The sequence below is a fragment of the Gossypium raimondii genome, chromosome 8, assembly GCF_025698545.1.
Source record: "Gossypium raimondii isolate GPD5lz chromosome 8, ASM2569854v1, whole genome shotgun sequence".
Classification (NCBI taxonomy): Eukaryota; Viridiplantae; Streptophyta; class Magnoliopsida; order Malvales; family Malvaceae; genus Gossypium; species Gossypium raimondii.
This window is the reverse complement of record NC_068572.1, coordinates 24,517,411-24,538,696: the sequence shown is the minus strand read 5'-3', so window position 1 is coordinate 24,538,696 and position 21,286 is coordinate 24,517,411.

Genomic DNA, 21,286 nt, shown 5'->3' with positions numbered 1-21,286 from the left:
TGGACTTGATTAATCTGAACTCACCTCGTTGATGATTTGAGTCGTTTAGATTGCCCGATCATTAAATATAAGGAGTATCATTCTTACTTTAAGTAGTTGGTAATTCAGTTAAGTGAAGGGAAAACAAAGGTTGACAAAATGGTTCAAAGGTTAGGAATGTGTTGAGGATGGTTCAATTAAGTAAAATGATGATGGAAAATGGTTAAGTGAATAATGTTAAGGATTGACACAAAGAAAATAAGATAACTTGGAAATGGATAAAGTTCAACGGGATGGGATAGGCTTAAGGCCAGAACGAGTCTCTTTATCTCCCATAATTTACACAAGTTAAACAACGAGGGTTTTAGCATATTCATACTCAAGCAAGCAAACCCTTTAAATTTGATTCGAATAGATTCACGCAAAAATGGGAATTTGACACTAAAGATCAGAAAATTCAAATCATCTTCACATGAGCAAACTAGGCGTTTCACTTGTAAACTTTTTATCACAAAAGACCATATTTTGTTCGGGCTGATTTAATCTTACTTTATGAACAATCTTTCCAATGTCATGTTCATTAGTAGAAAACACTTCAGATTACTATGTAAAACAACATCATCATCAATCAAATTATGATTATCAACCAAATCAAGATGAATGACTCTTTCACAACCTAAGTCTCCGCTTCCTCATCAATACCATTTAAACGAAATTGTTGAGACTCAAATAACCCTAAACAAAGGTAATTAAGGCTATAGGAAACTAAACGAAATTAATTTAGCTAAAATAATTAAAATGTCTAAGTTTAGCTAATTGAGTTAGCTAATGATTTCAATTCACCTTAAACAAATTCTAGATGTTCCTTGTGGAATCATCTAACACGTGATTAGCAAACTCCTTTGCATCATTCTCCCACACTCGATCCACTAGAGTCTAGATTGACTCTTTAAACCATTTAGCTTGAGCTCGAGTGATTGCTCCAATAGGAAGCTCGATGGAATCTCAATTAGAGTCAATTGAGTCCTTGAGCTAGTTCGTTTGAGTCTCGAATTGACTTACCTAGCTCGCTAGCGCCAACCCAAACTCTTGTTTCCTTCCATCATTTTTAATCTTACTTCTCATAAGTAACGGGTCAAGGTCCATCATCTATCTTCCATAATTCCCACCTTTAGTGATATAAGTCCCGGCAATACTCTATAGTATTTAATCGCTCTTGAAACTTAAGCTCATAATTCTATACCACCCTATCTATTAAATATTATCCTTATTTGTTTTTGGAACCGAACCTATCAACTATCCAAATAGCCAATCTTTTAAATACCTTCAAAGACTTCCACTACTTCATAACTAAATCTTCTCTTAAAATGAATTCGAACAAACTTCTCGTCGACGATCGGGCATCTTAAGTGAACTCGACTCAATCAACCAAGCCGGATCACGTCAATGTTGTCTTCAATGTTGTCTCCAACTCGTTGGTGCAATTGCTTGATGTATTCAGCCTTGCATTTTCCATCTATATGCACAAGTTGGTTAGAAGACAAAGGCATTAACTCAAGTGGTGTTAGCGGATTGAAACCATAAACAATTTCGAAAGGGGAAAGTTTGGTAGCCGAATGAATAGCTCGGTTGTACACAAATTCCACATGCGGTAAATAGTCTTCCCATGCCTTCAAATTTTTTCGGATAATTGCTCGAAGCAATGTAGACAAAATTCGGTTGACCACTTCGGTTTGGCCGTCCGTTTGCAGATGACAAGTGGTAGAAAATAGCAGCTTGGTCCTAGTCGTCCCCATAACGTCCTCCAAAAATGGCTAAGAAATTTCGCATCTCGATAGGACACAATCGTCTGAGGCATGCCATGCAACCTGACCACTTCTTTGAAAAATAAATTAGGAATATTCACGGATCATCGGCTTTATGGCAAGCTATAAATGTGCCATTTTAGAAAACCTATCCACAAGTACAAATATTGAATCTCGGCCTTTTTTACTTCTTGGTAAACCTAGCACAAAATCCATAGAAATATCAGTCCAAGGGGTTTCAGGAATGGGTAATGGTTTATACGAACCATGGGACTTTATTCGAGACTTAGCCCGCTTGCATGCAATGCAATGATTACAAAACCGTTCAATGTATCGTCACATCTTGGGCCAAAAGAAGTGTTCGTGGAGTGTGGCCAAGGTCTTGGCAACACCGAAATGCCCCATCAACCCAGCACCATGTGCTTCATCAATCAACACTTCCCGTACAGAACCTTGGGGTATGCAAAGTTTTCCTTCACGGAACAAGTATCCATCATGACGATAATACTTTTCATACGCTCCTTTCTCACACAACCTTCGAGATAACGCATTAGCCACTACATTTTCTTTACCTTTTTTATATTTAAAAACGTAGGGAAAGGATTCGAGAAATTCTACCCATTTGGCATGTCGTTTGTTCAACTTATGCTGCCCCTTCAAATACTTCAAAGATTCATGATCGGTATGAATTACGAATTCTTTGGGCCAAAGGTAGTGCTGCCACATTTCTAAGGCTCGAATCAATGAATATAGGGCATCCATCTTGCATTAATACGGCTTCAATACCTAAACCTGATGCATCACACTCTAACTCGACAATTTTATCAAAATTCGGCAATGCTAATAATGGTGCATGCGTTAAACAATTTTTAATTTTTAGAAATTCCTTTTCTTGTTCCTCTCCCCACACAAAGTTAGAATTCTTACGGTTAACCCCGGTTAATGGCGTGGTCAAAGTACTAAAGTTCAGCACGGACCGTCGATAGAAGCTGGCTCATCCGTGGAAACTTCGAACTTGGGAGACATTTGTCCGACGGGGCCATTCTTGGATCGCCTTGACCTTTTCTTGGTCAACTTCAAGGGCCTCCAAGCTAACAACAATACCTAAAAAAACAATATTGCTAGTACAAAAATCACATTTCTTCGATTTAGCATACAATGTTTCTTTTCTCAAAACTTCTAAAACAGCCTTTAAATGTAATACATGTTCATCCAAGCTCTTACTATAAATTAATATATCATCAAAATATACTACGCAGAATCTACCAATGAAAGGTCTTAAAACGTGATTCATGAATCTCATGAATGTGCTCAGGGTGTTTGTTAAGCCAAATGGCATAACGAGCCATTCATAAAGTCTGTGCTTCGTCTTGAAAGCAATCTTTCACTCATCTCCTTCGCGCAAGCGTATTCAGTGGTATCCACTTTTGAGATTAATCCTTGAGAACAAACTTGCGCCACTCAACTCATCAAGCATATCATCCAATCGTGATATAGGATGTCGATATTTGATGGTAATTTTGTTTATGGCCCGACACCAACGCACATCCTCCACGTTTCGTCTTTCTTAGGAACTAGCAAAACAGGAACGACGCAATGACTAAGGCTTTCACGCACATAGCCCTTCTCAAGAAGTTCGTTAACTTGTTTTTACAGTTCTTTTGTTTCTTCAGGATTGCTCCAATAAGGTGTCGATTTGGAATCACGGCTCCTAGCACAAGATCTATTTGATGCTCAATTCCGTGAATAGGTGGCAACCCACTCAGGATTTCTTCTAGGAATATGTCTCTGAATTCCTGCAATAAAGACAACACAGGAGAAGGAAGATTGTTATCGAATTCGTTAGTGCCCAGTAAGCCCTCTTTGTACATGAATACTAACAAGGGCTGCTTCATTAACATAGTTTTTTGAACATCTCTTTCCTTCACAAAGAAATTTTTTCTCTCGATTTCATCATTTCTCTTTTTCTCTTGTTCTTTTTGTTTCATAATTTCTGCTTTCTCACTCGTTTTTACCTCCCACTTCCTTTTCTTTTTTTCTGAACTCTTTTCTTTTTCTTTTTCTTTTTCATTTTTCTTTTCTTGCTCATTTTCTTTCAATTTTTCAAGGGATGCTCTTATTTTGACTTGATCTTCATATACTTGCTTAGGTGTGAGTGGAGCTAGGGTCACCGTTCGGCCTAAGTGCTTGAAAGTAAATCGATTAGTGTAACCATCGTGGATAACCCGCTTGTCGAACTGCCAAGGTCATCCAAGAAGAAGATTACCAGCATGCATTGGTACAGCATCACACAACACTTCATCTTGATACTTTTCGATTGAAAATGAGATAAGCACTTGCTTTGTCATCTTTAGTTCTCCACCATCGTTGAGCCATTGGAGCTTATACGGATAGGGATGTTTTGTGGTGGCCAAACCGAGTTTCTCCACCATCAATGTACTAGCCACATTAGTGCAGCTGCCTCCATTGATAATAACACAACAAATCTTCCCTAGCACTTGACAACGCGTATGGAAGATATTTTCTTTGTTGTTCATTCTCAACACCTTTAAGGCTTAGACTTCTTTTCACAACAAGGATTTCCCCATTTTCAGCTTGTTTGAGTTCTTCCTCATCATTGGGTGATTCCATGGCCTTATCCTCACATTTGCCCTCAGACTCAATCTCACCATCGTCACGTACAAACATCGCATTCCGATTTGGACATTGGCTCGCGATGTGGCCCCTTCCAAGGCATTTGAAACACTTTATGTCTCGGGACCTACTTGGTTGCGCTTCCATCTTTCTCTTGCTAGTTTCAACATTTGGCTTGTTAAACTTTGGTACGCCACTCACCTCTTTGGCTCGATTTGGTAGGTCTCGTTTGCTGGAACCTTGCCCCCATTTTGTTGCTGAGTTAGTGTTAGAAAATGATCGAGATGTACCTTTCCTTTTAAGATGTTTTTCGACCTTTATAGCCATGTGGACCATATCGATAACCTCGACATAGTGGTGCTGCTCCACAATATTGTCTATTTCACGATTAAGGCTGGCTAGGAATCGTGCCATCGTAGCTTCACGGTCTTCATCCACATCAGCCCTAATCATCGCCACTTCCATCTCTTTTTAATAATCTTCAACACTTCGGTGGCCTTGAGTTAGACTTTGAAGTTTTTGATATAGTTCACGGTGGTAGTAGGTTGGAATAAATCGCTTGCACATTATGGCTTTCATTTCTGCCCACGTTGACACCAGACGTTCACCATTGCGTCTCTGACTTAGAGTTAGCTGATCCCACCAAATGAAGGCGTAATCAGAAAACTCAATTGCAGCAAGCTTCACCTTTTTGGTTTCGGAATAATTATGACATTCAAATACTAATTCAACCTTCTTCTCCCATTCAAGATAGGCTTCAGGATCCGATTGCCCTTGGAAAGCAGGGATCGCCATTTTAATATTTTTCAGATCATCATCGGTTCACTCTCAGTCTCTTGGACCCCGAGTTCGGCGGCCTCTTCTCCTTTCACTTTGTCGGGAGGCTTGGTCACTTTCTATGTCACTTGGTTCATACAAGTCATTAGCATGTTGCCAAGGCCGTTCTCTCTCCCTTCTCGAAATTGGAGGGGTGTTGGCTTGCTGACTACGTTCCTCCATTTGGTCCATTCGCTCGTGGATAGAATCGAATTGAAAAATGGAACAAACGAGAAATTTCTCATACAATTGCTTGCACTTGTAGGTCGACACTCCACCTCCAGGAACATTTCTTCTTGGTTGAAGGTTTCCTCCTCCCCCCGCGGCATTCGATGTTCCTCCACTTAAAACTCGACGTTCTAGACTCCTTGACATGATGATTAGAATAAGAGAAATATCCTCACCACAAAACCTCACAAAGTCTCTCACAAGAAATAATAATCACTCCTCTCGTGTTTCACTCAATTTCGGCTTTTAATTTGATGTAACCTCTCGTGCCTTTTACCACTCAAATCCAACTCTCAAAATTCTGGAAAGCTACCTTAGACTTATCACAACTTGCGGGTCGGCTTCAAGGGGCTAAAACAAAGGAAGAGTTATGTGGTTTAGGGTAGGCTCGAAAGAAGGAAGGAATTTGTTTGAGTGTGGCGTAGGGGGGTTGATCACTAATTTGAGTAGGAATTACTTGTCCAGAAACATGATTCACACACTTGCAACTCTTTTTTGTTTAAATTTAAGAAATTTTTTATATACAATTTTTTAAATTTCGTAATATATACTTTTTTAATCAATTTTTTTTTGAATTTTTTTAAACCGAGACTACGATTACGTACCTAATTTATCTAGCTCTGATACTAATTGATACGAGCTCGTTTCTAAAGTGGTGATGAGTCGTAATGATTCCCAATCGAAATTAGGTAATGTCAGTTTAAGGAGTTTCAAGTCTTTGAGTTTCAAGGGTTAAATGTCTTGGTGAAAGAAAGGTGTTCGTTAGGTTTATGAAGGATGGTAACAATTGAAGTATGGTTAAGAAAGATGGGATATTCAATGGAACAAGGTCGAACCCTTATTAGCAAATAAGGACTCGGGCTTAAATCATTTCAAGGAAAAGGAAGATAATTGGTATAGAATCGAGACCTCTATTTAGCAAAATAGGAACCTTCGGTATGTTGATGAATGCCACACCAATTGGTGATAAGTTCAAACAAAGTTAGATTGACGCCACTAGTGAAGATAATTCAATTTTAGCTTTGAAGAATTAAGAGAGTGAATTAACCCACCAAAGAAATATAATTTCATTCAAAAATTGCCAAAAGTCCTTTTACAAGAAATCTAACAACTATTTATAGCCTAATGGCTAGTAGCCGAATGGACAGATTCAAGGCTTAATAACTAAGGAAACATTGAACTAACTTCCAGCTTTAATTCATGAATGGGCTGTATCAAGATTCGGTTGAATGGAGACCAAGGAATAGCTTCCAATCTAAGCAAATGAATTTGGAATTTTATAGTAGCAGCTACATTTGGCTAATGGGCTTAAATGGGGTCATTCCTTAAGTAACTCTTGCTGAAAAATCACCAAAGATTAAATGGTAACTTGAACAGCCATTTGAAGTGTGAATGGACGGTTTTAAAAGGCCCGTGGTGTGAACATGTGATGTAACCCGCCTCGTTGATGAATTCGAGTCGTATTGTTGCCCGATCGTTAAAACAGGAAGAAACGTTTGAGTTTGAATTGAAGTCGATTTAGGCTAAATAGGGCTTATGGGTGTCAATGGATAGGTTTATGAAAGAAGGTTAGTTAAATGTATAAAATTTGGCTATGAAAGAATAGATAAACTTGGTGTTTGAATTTTTTTAAACGGTAACTTGAGAACAAGAATGAACCAACTCTTTGTTAAGGGTTGACCCGAGACTTATAGGTTCTAAAGTTGATTTTGAAAACTAAAACGGAAACCTCGACCCACTATCTAGATCAGATAGGAACCTTGGTATAATTTGGGTTGAACGCCACACGTAAACGTGATAAGTTCGATTGAACAAAAACGGTTGACGCCACTAACTACTTAGATAAGTCAACGAAGTTTTTGGACGAAATTTAAGAGAAGAATCCTCTCTAAATTTTGACAGCAATTCGTTAAAGGTTCAAAAGTCCTTTACAAAGTGAAAATTCAGCTATTTATAATAATCACCTAAGCTAGCCTAAGGTCACTTACATTACTTAAAAATTAAGCATGAATCACTTAAATGGACTAGCTAGATTCGGCTGAACTTGGAGCTCCAATAGTCACCTTCTAGATGGATAATTGAACTTGGAACTTGAGTGAATAAATGGCAGCAGCTACATTTGGTTGATGTGCTTAAAGGAGCTCATTTAATTGGCAACCATTGCTGAAAAGTTACCAGTAATTAAGGAGATGCCGAATAGTCACTTTGAGTGTGAAAACCAAGTTTTGAAGAGTCTTGAATATGAACACCTTGAACCGAATAGCCATGATGTATCCAGCAATGTGTAAGCAATAAATTTATTTGAATGGTCACCTAGGAAACTTCAAACAGACCAACTTCATTTTCCTATTCATGCATGTGCCGTCCCTTCATGTACCTTCTTTTAATACCTTTCATGCACCAAGGACGTTCATGGGTAATGTACCGCAGCAACATTCATCAAATAAATCAAATACATGTTTAGACACATTAAATTAACACTAAAAATCTGCACATATAATTTAGTTTGGACAAGACACATTAAAACATGTAATGAAATTTGACTCATTAAAAATGCATAAACATATTAATAAGTCTGTAAAAATTAAGACAAACTAATCACATGTAAAAATAACTCAATTAAGATGCAAAAATTAATTTTGTCCAGATTTTAAATTATGCAAACAACTAAAATTAATTGAGCTGTAATAAACTAATTAAATGACGCAAATAATTATTTCACTACTATAATAAAGGTCTTAAAGATATTGAGCTGAAATTGAGTGATTCGAGCTCATTGAACTTGAAGGAGCTGGAAATGAGCTAAATGAAGCTCCACAAAAATATAATTGAGCTACGTCCCACTTGTAAAATGACGAGCCTCGCTTGTAGGTGACACAATGGTCGTTCTCGAGGGCGGTCGATCAACATGGTGAAATGAATGGTCTTGGTGTAAACAGCTGATATGAAAATAATTATGGTGCTTGGAGAAGAGGATCGGCCAAGCCTTTGGAGAATTGAAACCTACTGATTCTTGACCGAATGGTTGCCTTGGAGAGTACCAAAATTAATCAATGTTCATGAATTGTACTAGCTGCACATGCATCTTCCCATACATGAATCTACAAGCATGAACCTAGTCAATGTATCTTCAAATTCGGCTGCACCTAAACGAAACAAATGAACTTAGTTAAATTAACCCAATTCAGCTGAACTAAAATTAAAACAAAATCTGGACATACTAACTAACAATGTGACAAATTAAATGATAACTAAACAAGACACATTAATTCGGCTGGACATAATTAAAACATATTTTAATTTAAGACAAGCTTAATTAAATCTGGACACATTAAATTCAGCTAAGACAAAGCATATTAAACACTCGTATTAATTTAGGACAAACTAATGAGCTGTAGTAATGTTGATTGAAATGCTTAAATTAAATACTAAAAATTCCAGCAACCAAATTAGTCAGCTGAATAAAATTCAGCCGCCCAAAAATAATAACTTTTAAGCTCATCCTTGAGCTCTTTACTGTCACTTTTCCATAATCGGTCCACTAGGGTTGAGATAGCCTCCTTAAATTACTTAGCTCAAGCTCGCATTATCGGGCCATTAGGCATCTTGATGGCCTCTTGTTCAAAATCCACTTGGTTCACAAGCGAGATCACATCATTCCCCTCCTCTTCAGGACGATTTTTCCTCAAATCACTATCTGCATCAAACGGAGACAAATCAAAATCGTTAAAGCTCGCGCTAACATTGTGTTCTCCTGGCAAGTCCAATTTATAAGAATTATAATTAATTCGCTCAAGGACTTGGAATGGTCCATCTCCTCCCAGAAGAAGTTTAGATCATCTTTGCGCAGGAAATCTTTCCTTGCGCATATGCACCCAAACCCAATCCCGGTTCAACACAACACGCTTTCGGCCTTTGTTAGCTTGATGTGACCATGACCCCAGCACTACCAAGTCCCATCCATGATTCCATTGAGATCCCAAAAGGGCCAATGACTCGAGCTCGATCTCAACGCCTTCGTGAAGCTGTTTCAGCTCTATTACTTAGACTTTGGAAGGAGAATCAGCTTATGGATGATAGAGAAGCTCGAGCCAACTTCTTGAAGACTCCTTACATCTTGGTGCAAGCTGATTTTAGCTCAATTCCAACTCCCTCAGCTCGTTCCTGCTCAAATCAGCTCACTTGAGCTTTTTTCAGCTCGTTTGATCTCTTTTAAGCAAACTTTTAGCTCATTTCTTTCATCATTTAAATAAATTGAATATTAGTTTTGTTTTATTTAATTTGTTACAGCTCATGACCGAACAATCCAGCTCAATTTAGTTCATTAAATTGTTTATCATAGTTTTGAGCTAGCCGAATTCAATGTGCTAGCTAAGTTCCATTTAATTAAGTTTCAATTTAGTTAATGTATTAAATTATTGTGTTTGATGTTTATATAACCTGTTATAGCCGAATATACATTTTAATTAATGTGTTCATGTTCCATGCAAGTATGGCCGAATGTGGAGATCCATTCAAGCTAGGTGCATGAACTTCTACTTTCAATGCATGTTGTGGAACCATTAGCCTCCTAAATACTTATTCGACCAAGGAGTAGCAACTTATGTCCATTCATGAATTGAGCCAATCAAGTGATGCATGAACAAAGAAGATTCAACGAATGGAAAGGTGCATGAATGTCTAGTTCCATGGAATTCGTGCGCTGAATCTTTGGCCTCCTAGGTGACTATTCGGCCAAGAGACACTTATTGGCTGGTACATTCAAGCTATAGCCGAACCTAGACAAGTTGATGGACATCCATACATTCATCTACATTTGCTTAACCAAGAAGTATCCATTGATTCACCATTCAACCGAATATGGACATGCCCTTCAAGTTTATTCTTTTTAGATTAATTTAACTCATTAATAGCCGAAGTATCTAGTCACTAAGCTTGTTTAGTTTGTCCATTCAGCTAACCCTTAGAGACTATAAATCATTTGTTATTTCATGTTGTAAGGGACTTTTTGCAAAATTATTGAATGAGCATATGATTCTTGTGAGGTTTTCTTCCTCTCCATTTCGTTCGAGTCTCAAATTGACTTTCCTAGCTCGCTAGCGAGATCAACTCGTACTCTTGTTTCCTTCCATCCTTTTTATACCTTTGAATCTTACTTCTCATAAGTAACGGGTCAAGGTCCATCTTCTATCTTTCATAATTCCCACCTTAAGTGATATAAGTCCTGGGGCAATACTTTTTATAGTATTGAATCGCTCTTGAAACTTAATGATATGAGCACAGTTACACCAACAAAGCAAACTGATTTGGAGGTCTTACCATTACGACCGATTACCTGTTCTAAGGTAAAGAAATTCAGGGAAGTCTTGTTCCTTATTGTGCTACGATTCCAGATTCATTCAATCACGTTCATGCCTTAGAACATAGGCTTTATAACATGTTGTGATACAGCCACGCCTGATACGAGGGTTGCGCGCGGACCAAGATCGAGTTGCCAAGTCACGGGAAACTCCTATGAAAAACCCTAAACAATCAGATCTGAAACGAAACAGAAAATTAAAATATTAGAATTTTGAATTTCCAGATCTGAAATAAAATCTCCAAAATAATAAAGAATCAAATTGAGAATAGAAATAAGTGTTAATAAGGAATCTTGAAACCCTAGAGGAGATTGCGATTCGCCTAATTGAACACCAAGATAGTTTTCCCAAATTTCGACAACTGATTTTACCCAAAAGAGTATGGAAGAACCCTAGAAATTGGGGATTTTTTAATGATTCTTAAGATAGAAAAAGGTGAAAACACAATAAAAACAAAAAATAAATTAGATAAAGATTCAAAGTAAGCGTAAATAAAGAAAGAATTGATAGTAAGAAATTAAAAGATAAGTCCTAAGAAGCCTTGAAATCCCGAAAGATCTCACAACTCCTTCAAACGGCTCTAATCTCCCTCCAAAGAATATCAATGGCAAGAAGAAGGTTGAAGATGGCTCCACAATAAAAAAGATTGTTAAAACAACTTCTAAAGAAAACTCAAGAGAAAATCCTTGGAGAACTCAAAGAGAATTTTCACTCAAATCAAATCAAATTTTCAATGTAATTGTAATGTAATGTAGGGTGGTGGCCAATCCATATAAATAGGCCTTATAACTAGTCCTAATCTAATTAGAAAACTAAAATAAAATAAAACTCCTAATTATTTTAATATGGAAATTCACCAAGGGTCTTTATTTGGGACTCGACCTGAATATTTACATAAAAATTAAACTAAGTAAAATAAATAAATAAATAAAATAAAATAAAACTTTACAACTTGGGCCACTTTGACAATTTGGCACGATTTTCAACTAAGTATGGGTGGATTTCTTGATTGGGCTTGGAATCTTCTTATTGGGCCTTGCCTTCAAGAATTTGGGTTGGGCCTTTGTGCCTCGATCATTCCCCTTCCTCAAAAAGATTCGTCCTCGAATCTGAAAAATCAAATGGGGACAAGTCACCATATTGAAAGATGGACATGTTTTAAAGCATTCAATCCTCTCAAATTATTTCCACAAACCATGAATAAATCGTGAGTAATAAATCAAATGGTAAACGTAATCGTCACAAGTAGGTATTTGAAAAGGTTCACACGGTTCACAGAGTTGCACAATCATACCATGCATTAATTGACGGACTATAGATTCACTCACACATGCATCATAAAAATTATCAAAAACAATAATCTTTTTATCAACCATCAAAATATATAGATCATCAATAAATAAAATATGATAGATCAAGCATGTTTCGATCTAAGTGTTTTACAAAAATTAAATCATCAACATGATCTTTGTCACTATCCGAGGAGTACAAAGGTGTTTCAAAAGTTTCAAGCATCTTACCTTTATAATGAGAAGAATAAGGGTCGATTTTACCTTTTCCATTTAATACAAACCTTCGCTCATCGGGGGCATAGTGTAGTCGAAACTCCGTTGTTGAGTTAACCTTTGTCAAATGCAACTCAAACTTCATGTATAACCACGTAAACTTTTCGACATCCTTCTTCATATGTGGCCAATGGAAGTGTTCTATCCCACGTAAAGGTGGTAAACCTTTAGGGGACTCACTAAAAAGATCCACATAATCCTGCAAAAGACATTGAAACACACTAGGCAAATATCCATTAATGTTAGATAGAGATAAATAGTTTTGCCTAAACCTCACAAGGATACAAGGTTGTTTATTGAGTAGGGCTCTCCGCACATCTTTTTTGTTCCAATCAATTTTTCTCTCTAGTTTTGCCACTTATGGATTCACTCACCTTTGGGCCCTTTAAATTTTGACTTTTTCACTACTAGCCTCTTTTCTCTCTGTCTTTTTATTTTTCCTTTCTCCTCACCCCTCACAAAATTTCATCATTTTTAATTGATCTTTATATACATCATTGGGATTTAAAGGAGCAAGAGTGAATTTTCGGCCTTTAAACACAAGAGAGTATCTATTGAGCTTGCCTTGGTGTGTAACATCACGATCAAATTGCCAAGGCAGTCCAAGGAGCAAGTGTGCCACATGCATTGGGACCACATCACACCATACCTCATCCTCGTAATTCCGAGCTTAAAAGTGATCAAGGACTGTTTTGTAACCTTAACTTCGAGCATTCATTAAGCCTTTGAAGGTGATACGGCTTAGGGTGCTCGATACAAGGTAACTTTAAGGAATCCACCAAATAATCTGCTAACTACATTTGAACAACTCCCACTATCAATCATAAGTGAACATAAGTTACCTTTTATAAAACACCTAGAATGGAAAATATTGGTCCTTTGGTTATCACAATTGTCTCCCATTTGGATGTTAAGGGTGCGGTGAGCATCTTATTATTATTATTATTATTTTGGACTACCCGCAATACAAACACTCAACACTCAAAAAGAAAAATTAGCAAACCTCACCGTTAATCACTCAAAAGAAAAATTCAAATTCTCAATTAGGTAGAATTCAATCTTGTGAGTTCTTTATTGGAGTTTATATCAACCAATTAGAGAGTGTGAACCAAACTACCAAAGAATCCTAATTTGCACTAGGATGCCAAAACCGACGAGACACCAATTGATTTGTGTTGTAATCGAGGAAGGATTGTGCACATGTTTAAATTCTACTAACACAAGAAACAAGAAGGTGTTAGATATTGTAAAGGAAGAATAAAAGCAAACAAATGAAAACCTACAGCTAAGAATCAATAAAAATTGCTGAAAACAGAAAACCCGAAAAACTGCAGAGTAACTTGACAACTTCGTTCGAGGTGTTCCCGATCTCAAAAAATCATGAAAATAAATCTGGAATGTCCTTAAATATTTAATTTTTGATCTGGAAAGTTTGGGCACTAAACTCAACCCGCTGAATATTTTTTAAAATTTTTATTGGATTTCGTCTTTTTCAATTTTTGACTTTTTTGACTGATTTTTTTGCGGGAATAATTTTTTATATTCAATCACAGTGCCACAAATATGTATGTAAAATTTCAGATCAATTGGACAACGTTTACCCACTCAAATGAATTTTTTTTGAAAGATTTTTCTGGGTAAAACTGCTGTTTTTGCTTTAAAAAATTGAGATCAGTTTAGAAATCAACCAAGAACACCCAAAACGCCCAAAATCTGATACCAAATGATACGAGGGTTATGCACGGACCAAGATCGAGTTGCCAAGTCACGGAAACTCCTATGAAAACCCTAAACAATCAGATCTGAAACAAACAGAAAATTAAAATATTAGAATTTTGAATTTCAGATCGAAATAAAATCTCCAAAATAATAAAGAATCAAATTGAGAATAGAAATAAGTGTTAATAAGGAATCTTGAAACCCTAGAGGAGATTGCGATTCGCCCAATTGAACACCAAGATAGTTTTCCCCAAATTTCGACAACTGATTTTACCCAAAAGAGTATGGAAGAACCCTAGAAATTGGGGATTTTTTGGGCTGATTCCTTAAGATAGAAAAAGGCTGAAAACACAATAAAAACAAAAAAAATAAATTAGATAAAGATTCAGTCGCAAGCAGAAATAAAGAAAGAATTGATAGTAAGAAATTAAAAGATAAGTCCTAAGAAGCCTTGAAATCCCGAAAGATCTCACAACTCCCTTCAAACGGCTCTAATCTCCCCTCCAAAGAATATCAATGGCAAGAAGAAAGGTTGAAGATGGCTCCCACAATAAAAAGATTGTTAAAACAACTTCTAAAGAAAACTCAAGAGAAAATCCTTGGAGAACTCAAAGAGAATTTTCACTCAAATCAAATCTGAAATTTTCAATGTAATTGTAATGTAATGTAGGGTGGTGGCCAATCCATATAAATAGGCCTTATAACTAGTCCTAATCTAATTAGAAAACTAAAATAAAATAAAACTCCTAATTATTTTAATATGGAAATTCAGCCAAGGGTCTTTATTTGGGACTCTGGGACTGAATATTTACATAAAAATTAAACTAAGTAAAAATAAATAAATAAATAAAATAAAAATAAAACTTTACAACTTGGGCCACTTTGACAATTTGGCACGATTTTCAACTAAGTATGGGTGGATTTCTTGATTGGGCTTGGAATCTTCTTATTGGGCCTTGCCTTCAAGAATTTGGGTTGGGCCTTTGTGCCTCGTATCACCAAGTAAGATTTGGGATCATTCTTCCATTGAAGCGGTGGAATAGACATCTTAATATTTTTGAGATTGTCATCCGGGACGGTCTCGATTTGGAACCGTTGAGAGTTTCCTTGTTCGGACAAGTGGTCACCTTCTGATTCTCCTTCATCAAAGTTGTCAATTGGTTACTCTCGTTCCGCCTTGCATCTTTGAAGTCGCGCGTTGTCCTCGATTTCAACTCGATATAAGCGGTCTTCAATTGGTTCAAGCTTGCGATCAAACAATCGCTCCATTTTCGCATAATGGCTTGCAAAGTGAGATCCAGACTCCTCCTCCAACATTTCTTATGGGACGAAATCCACCTACCTCATTTGGATTCCTTTCCAGGTTCTTGACATTTTAAATTTTAAAGACTCACAAAGAATAATCACTCACTTTGGCTTTTCTACTCTCTAATAGTCTCACTAGTCTCTCTTGCCTTTTACCACTCGACACTTTCAAAATTCTCCATAAACTAAGTTTGACAAATCAAAATCGTTGGGAATTGCACAAAATAGATGTGGCTTGGTAGGGTAATATTTAGGATCGGGAAGGCTAATAAACAAAGAAAATATAAGGAAATTAGTGGCTATATAGATGGTCCTTGAGCAAAGAAGCAAGGCTTTTACAAGCTCAAAATGAATTTCAATCACTTTTTTAATTAGAATTTTTTTCAATCTTGAATACACAAAGGAAAAATAAATCGAATACAAACTTTTTGAATTTTTTCGAATTTTTTATTTTTTTACAATCAATATCAATACTACGATTCTTACTCCGATTCAGCTAGTTCGATACCAACTTGATACGCCTCACCTCGAGATCGAATTGAGTCGTAAAGATTGCCCGATCGTGAATTAGGAGTAAATTGAGGCTTTACAAAATAGGCTAGAAGAAAGGGTTTATTTAGGCTCAAAAGAGTTTGTTGGTTTAGGAAATGAATCGAGAAAACAATGGAAGCAATTTGGCTAAGGATTCAGCCGAACTAACACAATAGGAATGTGTTAACCTAACTTAGGAGAATGCTTAGTTGGTAAGGTGTGGATGGATAGTTGGTTGAATGGATAAAAACTTGACCGCTATCAAAATTGATAGGAACCTTAGTATGAATCAGCGCCACACTTTTGGGATTAAAGTGATAAGTTCGTAGAAACAAAACAAGTTTGGCCACAAAGAAGTTTGATAAGTCTCAAGTTTTTGGAGAATAACGAGTTGAAAACAACCTCAATTTAGCAAAGCTATCAAATTGTTCATTAACCTCAAATGTGAATTACATGACCTATTTATAGCTTGACTAAGGCAAAGATAGCCTATCTAATCAGATCCTTATGCCTTAAGTTTCTTGAGGAAACTTCCTAGAAATTTCTAGTTACATTCATGTGATAAAATTTTGAAAATTAACCTTCTAGAAAAGATGATTCGGCTGGCCCTTTAATGGAGAAAATTCACATTCAATTAATGTTTTAAAGAGCTTAATTGCTGCTATGGAGAAGAGAAATGGATAGCTTCAAAAATTATGCTTCTTTGGTGAATAGGAGTAGCCTCCACATGAATTGGCTGCTGGAATTTATGAGGCACTCTTTGGCCATTGCTCTCCACGAAATTGACCCTTGGAGAAGCTCAAATCAGCAACTAGAAGTCTATTCAGTTGTACCGAAAAGTCATTGAAACACAAAGGCACACTTTAAATGTCGCCATGCATGTGCCCAAATACATGCTTCTTCTTTATGAGCTTCCATTAAGCTAGCTGATTCATCTGAAAAAACATCAAATAAATGTGGTTAAGACATGTTTAATACTCATGAAATCAGCATTTGGACATATTAAAATTCTCACATTAATTCTAAGACAAATTAATTAGCAGCCACTAATAAATTTGTCTTAGTCAAGACACATTAAAACTTTGTAATTAAACTAACACATTTAATTTATGACTTAATATGGACATATTAAAGGTATGTACTAATTAAAACATATTTAATAAGTTGAATTAAAAATGTCCAGATTAAGACACATTTATTTAATTAAATGATTTGAGCTGATTCTAAACTAACACAACTAATTTAATTTATTCAAAATGAATATAATCAGCTCCTTGAACTAGTTAAGTGCGAATTGAGCTAAATTGAGTGACACAAGCTAAAATCGCTTGTAGGAAATTGCGAATCAAGCTAGTTGAGCTGGGCATTTATGGGCAATCAACCCATCACTCCACAATCGAGCAATATAGCTTGCTACAGCATCTTGGAACTTCACGTGTTTTAATTGGCCCCAAAGGTAACTCCATGGATTCTGCACTATCTTCATGGGCGAGCTCATATCATACAAGGTAAGCTTTGTAGACTTATCATTGATGGTGAAAGTTGCTCGAACGTAGCCGCGACGACGATGGTGGAAAAGCTTTGCTTAACCACTACCAAGCATCCACAACCTTATCAACTACAAGGGCTTAGCAACGAAGGCCAATTTAAGGTCACTCAACAAGTAAGCATCGCTTTTCTATCGGTAAGTATCAAGGCGAAGTTGTGTGCAACGTAGTGCCTATTCAAGCCTTTCATTTGTTGCTAGGAGAACCATGGCAACTGGATCCTGTCAATTTCGAACTTATCACTTTACTAAAGTGTGGCGTTCAATCCTATATCGTTGGTTCTTATCTCTCATAGATATTGGGTCACGATTAACAATTTTCATCATTTCAAGCTAACGTAAGATTTGGGTCGATGCATATAATATCGGCTTTCTTCACCTTGAAATCGAACCTACCCTATCCATCCTTTAATCACTTAAATATTTTCTTGTTTCCACCAATTTGTTCTTTTCAACCCGACTTGAAAACCTCAACTCATACTCCTTAATTTTAACGATCGGGCACATCAACGACTCGACTCTCATCAACGTGGTAGGCGATCATTTGGTATCGAGCTAGCTAAAATTGAGGAGTATGGACGTTCGTGAAGTTGCCAAGTAAGTGATCAAAAAATCGAGCAAAAAAAAAGAAAAAAAAAAAAAGAGGATTTTGAATTTTGAAGATATTTTGGTATTATTCAATTGTATTTGAAGTGAAAAAAAATCAAGTATTAAAAAAAGAAGAAGTGAAAAGTCTTTGAGTTTTATTTTGTTATCAATTCTTGTTACTTCGAACATCCATTCATTCTACCATTCTTCTACCCCCAAAACATACATACTTTGATTTTTATTTTCCTTGTTTGACCTACCTTTTTTGTCCCAACAATTACTCCCACCTTTACCTTAAGTATTGAAGCCACTCCATCTAGATTGTGATTTATCTAAGGAAGTCCATTGAGAACTTAGAGAGCGAACTAGAGTGGAAAAAGCAAGAGTTTGGTGAGATCATTAGAGAGAAAAGCGATATAAGAGTGAAAACACGAGTGGAGTGTCCACTTTATTCTTTCTTTGCGAGAGATTGGTGAGGATTTCAATTGGTGAGGTTCAATCGTTGTTTGTTTAATCTTTCGTTTTCTAACAATTTTCTTGAATCATGTTCCAAGAATTTTTAAGTCGATTTGCGACCACTTTCGAAGATGAAGACCATGACATCAAGATGAGTTCAATCCTTCAAAGATTGGAAAATGAACCACAATGTGAAGATATATTTCAAACGCTGCCGTGTCCACGATAAAGTTTGTTGCCTCATTATTGATGGTGGAAGTAGATCAAACGTGGCGCTTTTCGAACGGTGGAAAACTTGGCTTGGCACTACCAAGCATCCACGACCCTATCAACTGCAAGGACTTGGTGTTGAAGGAAAATTCAAAGTCAATCAACAAGTGCGATCGCCTTTTCCATTGGTAGATACCAAGATGAAGTTGTTTGCGATGTGGTGCCTATTCAAGCTCGCCATTTATTGCTAGGTGAACCATGGCAATCAGATCGAAGGTTACTCATGATAAACGCGTACCAATAGGTATTCCTTCAAGCATCAAGGAAGGAAAATCACTTTAGCCCGCTCACACCAAAGTCTATGAGGACCAAATCAAATTGAAAATTTTGGTTGTAAAAGATTTTGAGCGAGAAAAGAATAAAGAAAATGAAAATGAAAGAAATGAAAAAGAAATATATGAAAATGAGATTTCAAAAAAAAAGTGAAAAGCAAAAGAGATTGAAAAGAAAGAGAGTTTGAAAAGAAATTGAGTGAAAAGAGAGAGCTTCAACAAGAAATGAGTGAAGAAGAAGAGTGCTCAAACACAAGGGAGGATATTTTTACCCCCATTTGAAATCGCCTTGTGATTTTTCTTCATTTCGAGTTTGCAAGTTTCCACCGATAGACGAGTTCCACCATTACCTTTCTACCGAGAGACGTTTTTAATTGATTGAACAAGGTAAAATTGATCCTCGTCTTCCGCCTCTAATGGTAAGCAAGTGAAGTTTTCTATTCTCTAAACAACTTCATTCAACTCGTATTGATGACTTTTCTCATGACTTGAACTTTGAAAAGTATCGTATGTTATAGTCGATAATTGCCATTCTTTGATTGATGACTATAAATTTGTTTCGAATGATGACAAGAAAACTCTCATTTAAAAATATAATGTTGATGAATTTGTTGGTGAATCAATAGGCAATCATCCACCGCAAGGTTTAATTTTGCACGAACATGAATCAAATAGAATTTCTCTTTTACTTGATCTGCTTGAAAATGTGTGTTCATTGAATTGTCGAAAAATTAATTTGCTTGAACAATGATGTGGATAAGATCTCGAGACATATGAATGTTTGACAACATGTATGTCTAATTCACCTTTGATACGATTATGCAAAATAATGATGACATGTAACATGATTAATTCCTTTGATCATAATGTTGGCATATCGAAGTTTGATAATTTGAGGTATACAAGTTTTGATCGAATAGGACTAAGGGGTTATAATCGATTGAATAAAATTTTCATGTCTTATGGATGCAACTTGAGCTTGAATCCTTTGTCCTTCCTAATATGGGGAGTCAATTTGAAAAGGTAAGACCCTTTTATACTCTTGAACTTCGGTAATGGTTTATTTGCTCAAGTTTGGAATGCGAATTCAAAAAGCCTTTGTAAGTTTACAATTCATCGTGTCCTTAATCATTATCTTTATCGTGAAGATGACACATTTAACGTCATATCCCTATAGAGGTAGGGCTCAAATAACTCGACTTGTGTTCAAGTTATGTGTGGATTTCGGATCTCGAGCAACATTGTCGGCATCACAACCAAGGGGTTGGGACGGTGAAAATTTTTTCGAGCAAGTGGCCCGATTTGAGGACAAATCGTCTTCAAGAGGAGGGAATGATGAACTGTCGCATCATGTTTCAACACAACTCGATGTCATCAAGAGTGGCTAAAGCTTGAGGCCCCAAATGAAGCCTAATCTTAGCTCGTTGAGCTCAATTCACTCGTTTCACTCATTGAGCTCATTTGCTTGTTTGAGCTTACTTTGCGTTTTATAATTTTAGTTTTGGAATAAATTAAATGCAAATTAGTTTATTCACTTAAATAATTAAATTGCATTTTAATTGGACTTTTAATTAGAAGTGATTAAATTGTGTCAAGTGGAGACAAATTAATTTCATATTCTAATTAATTTGTCTTAGCTTTGTTGAATTAAATTTGTGTCTAAGTTATTATTTGTTTTAATGGGTCTTAGATTAGGCAAATTAATTACATGTTTTAATATGTCTTAGTTAGCACATGACATGAATTTATTCACATTTTAATGTTTCTTAGTCCAAATTAATTAATGAGCGATTTAATGTGTCTTGTTGTTGTCAATTTAAATGTGTCCTAATATGAATTAAGTTGCTAAATTAAATTGCTTTCGGTACATGCATGGATTGGCCATGAAGAGAGTTGATGATTCCTTTTCCTCATGTGACTATTCAGAAGCTCAATGGACCATGAGTGAATTAAAAATCAACAGAGTTTTTAGCTTCTCCAAGTGGCTGTTCGTGAAGAGCAATGGGCAAAGAGTTGTTCACACAAGACCATTCATCTCACAAAACATTTTCACACCATGAGAGCTATTCATTTTCGTTCATCCACACTTGGAGGCTGTTGGAGATCAAGTGTTCACACACTTGGGCTGTTCGGTGCTTAAACTACCATTAATTTGGCTTTGCTTATTTGTTGCCCAAGGAGGAATTAAAGGCTGCTCATAATGTTTTCACTA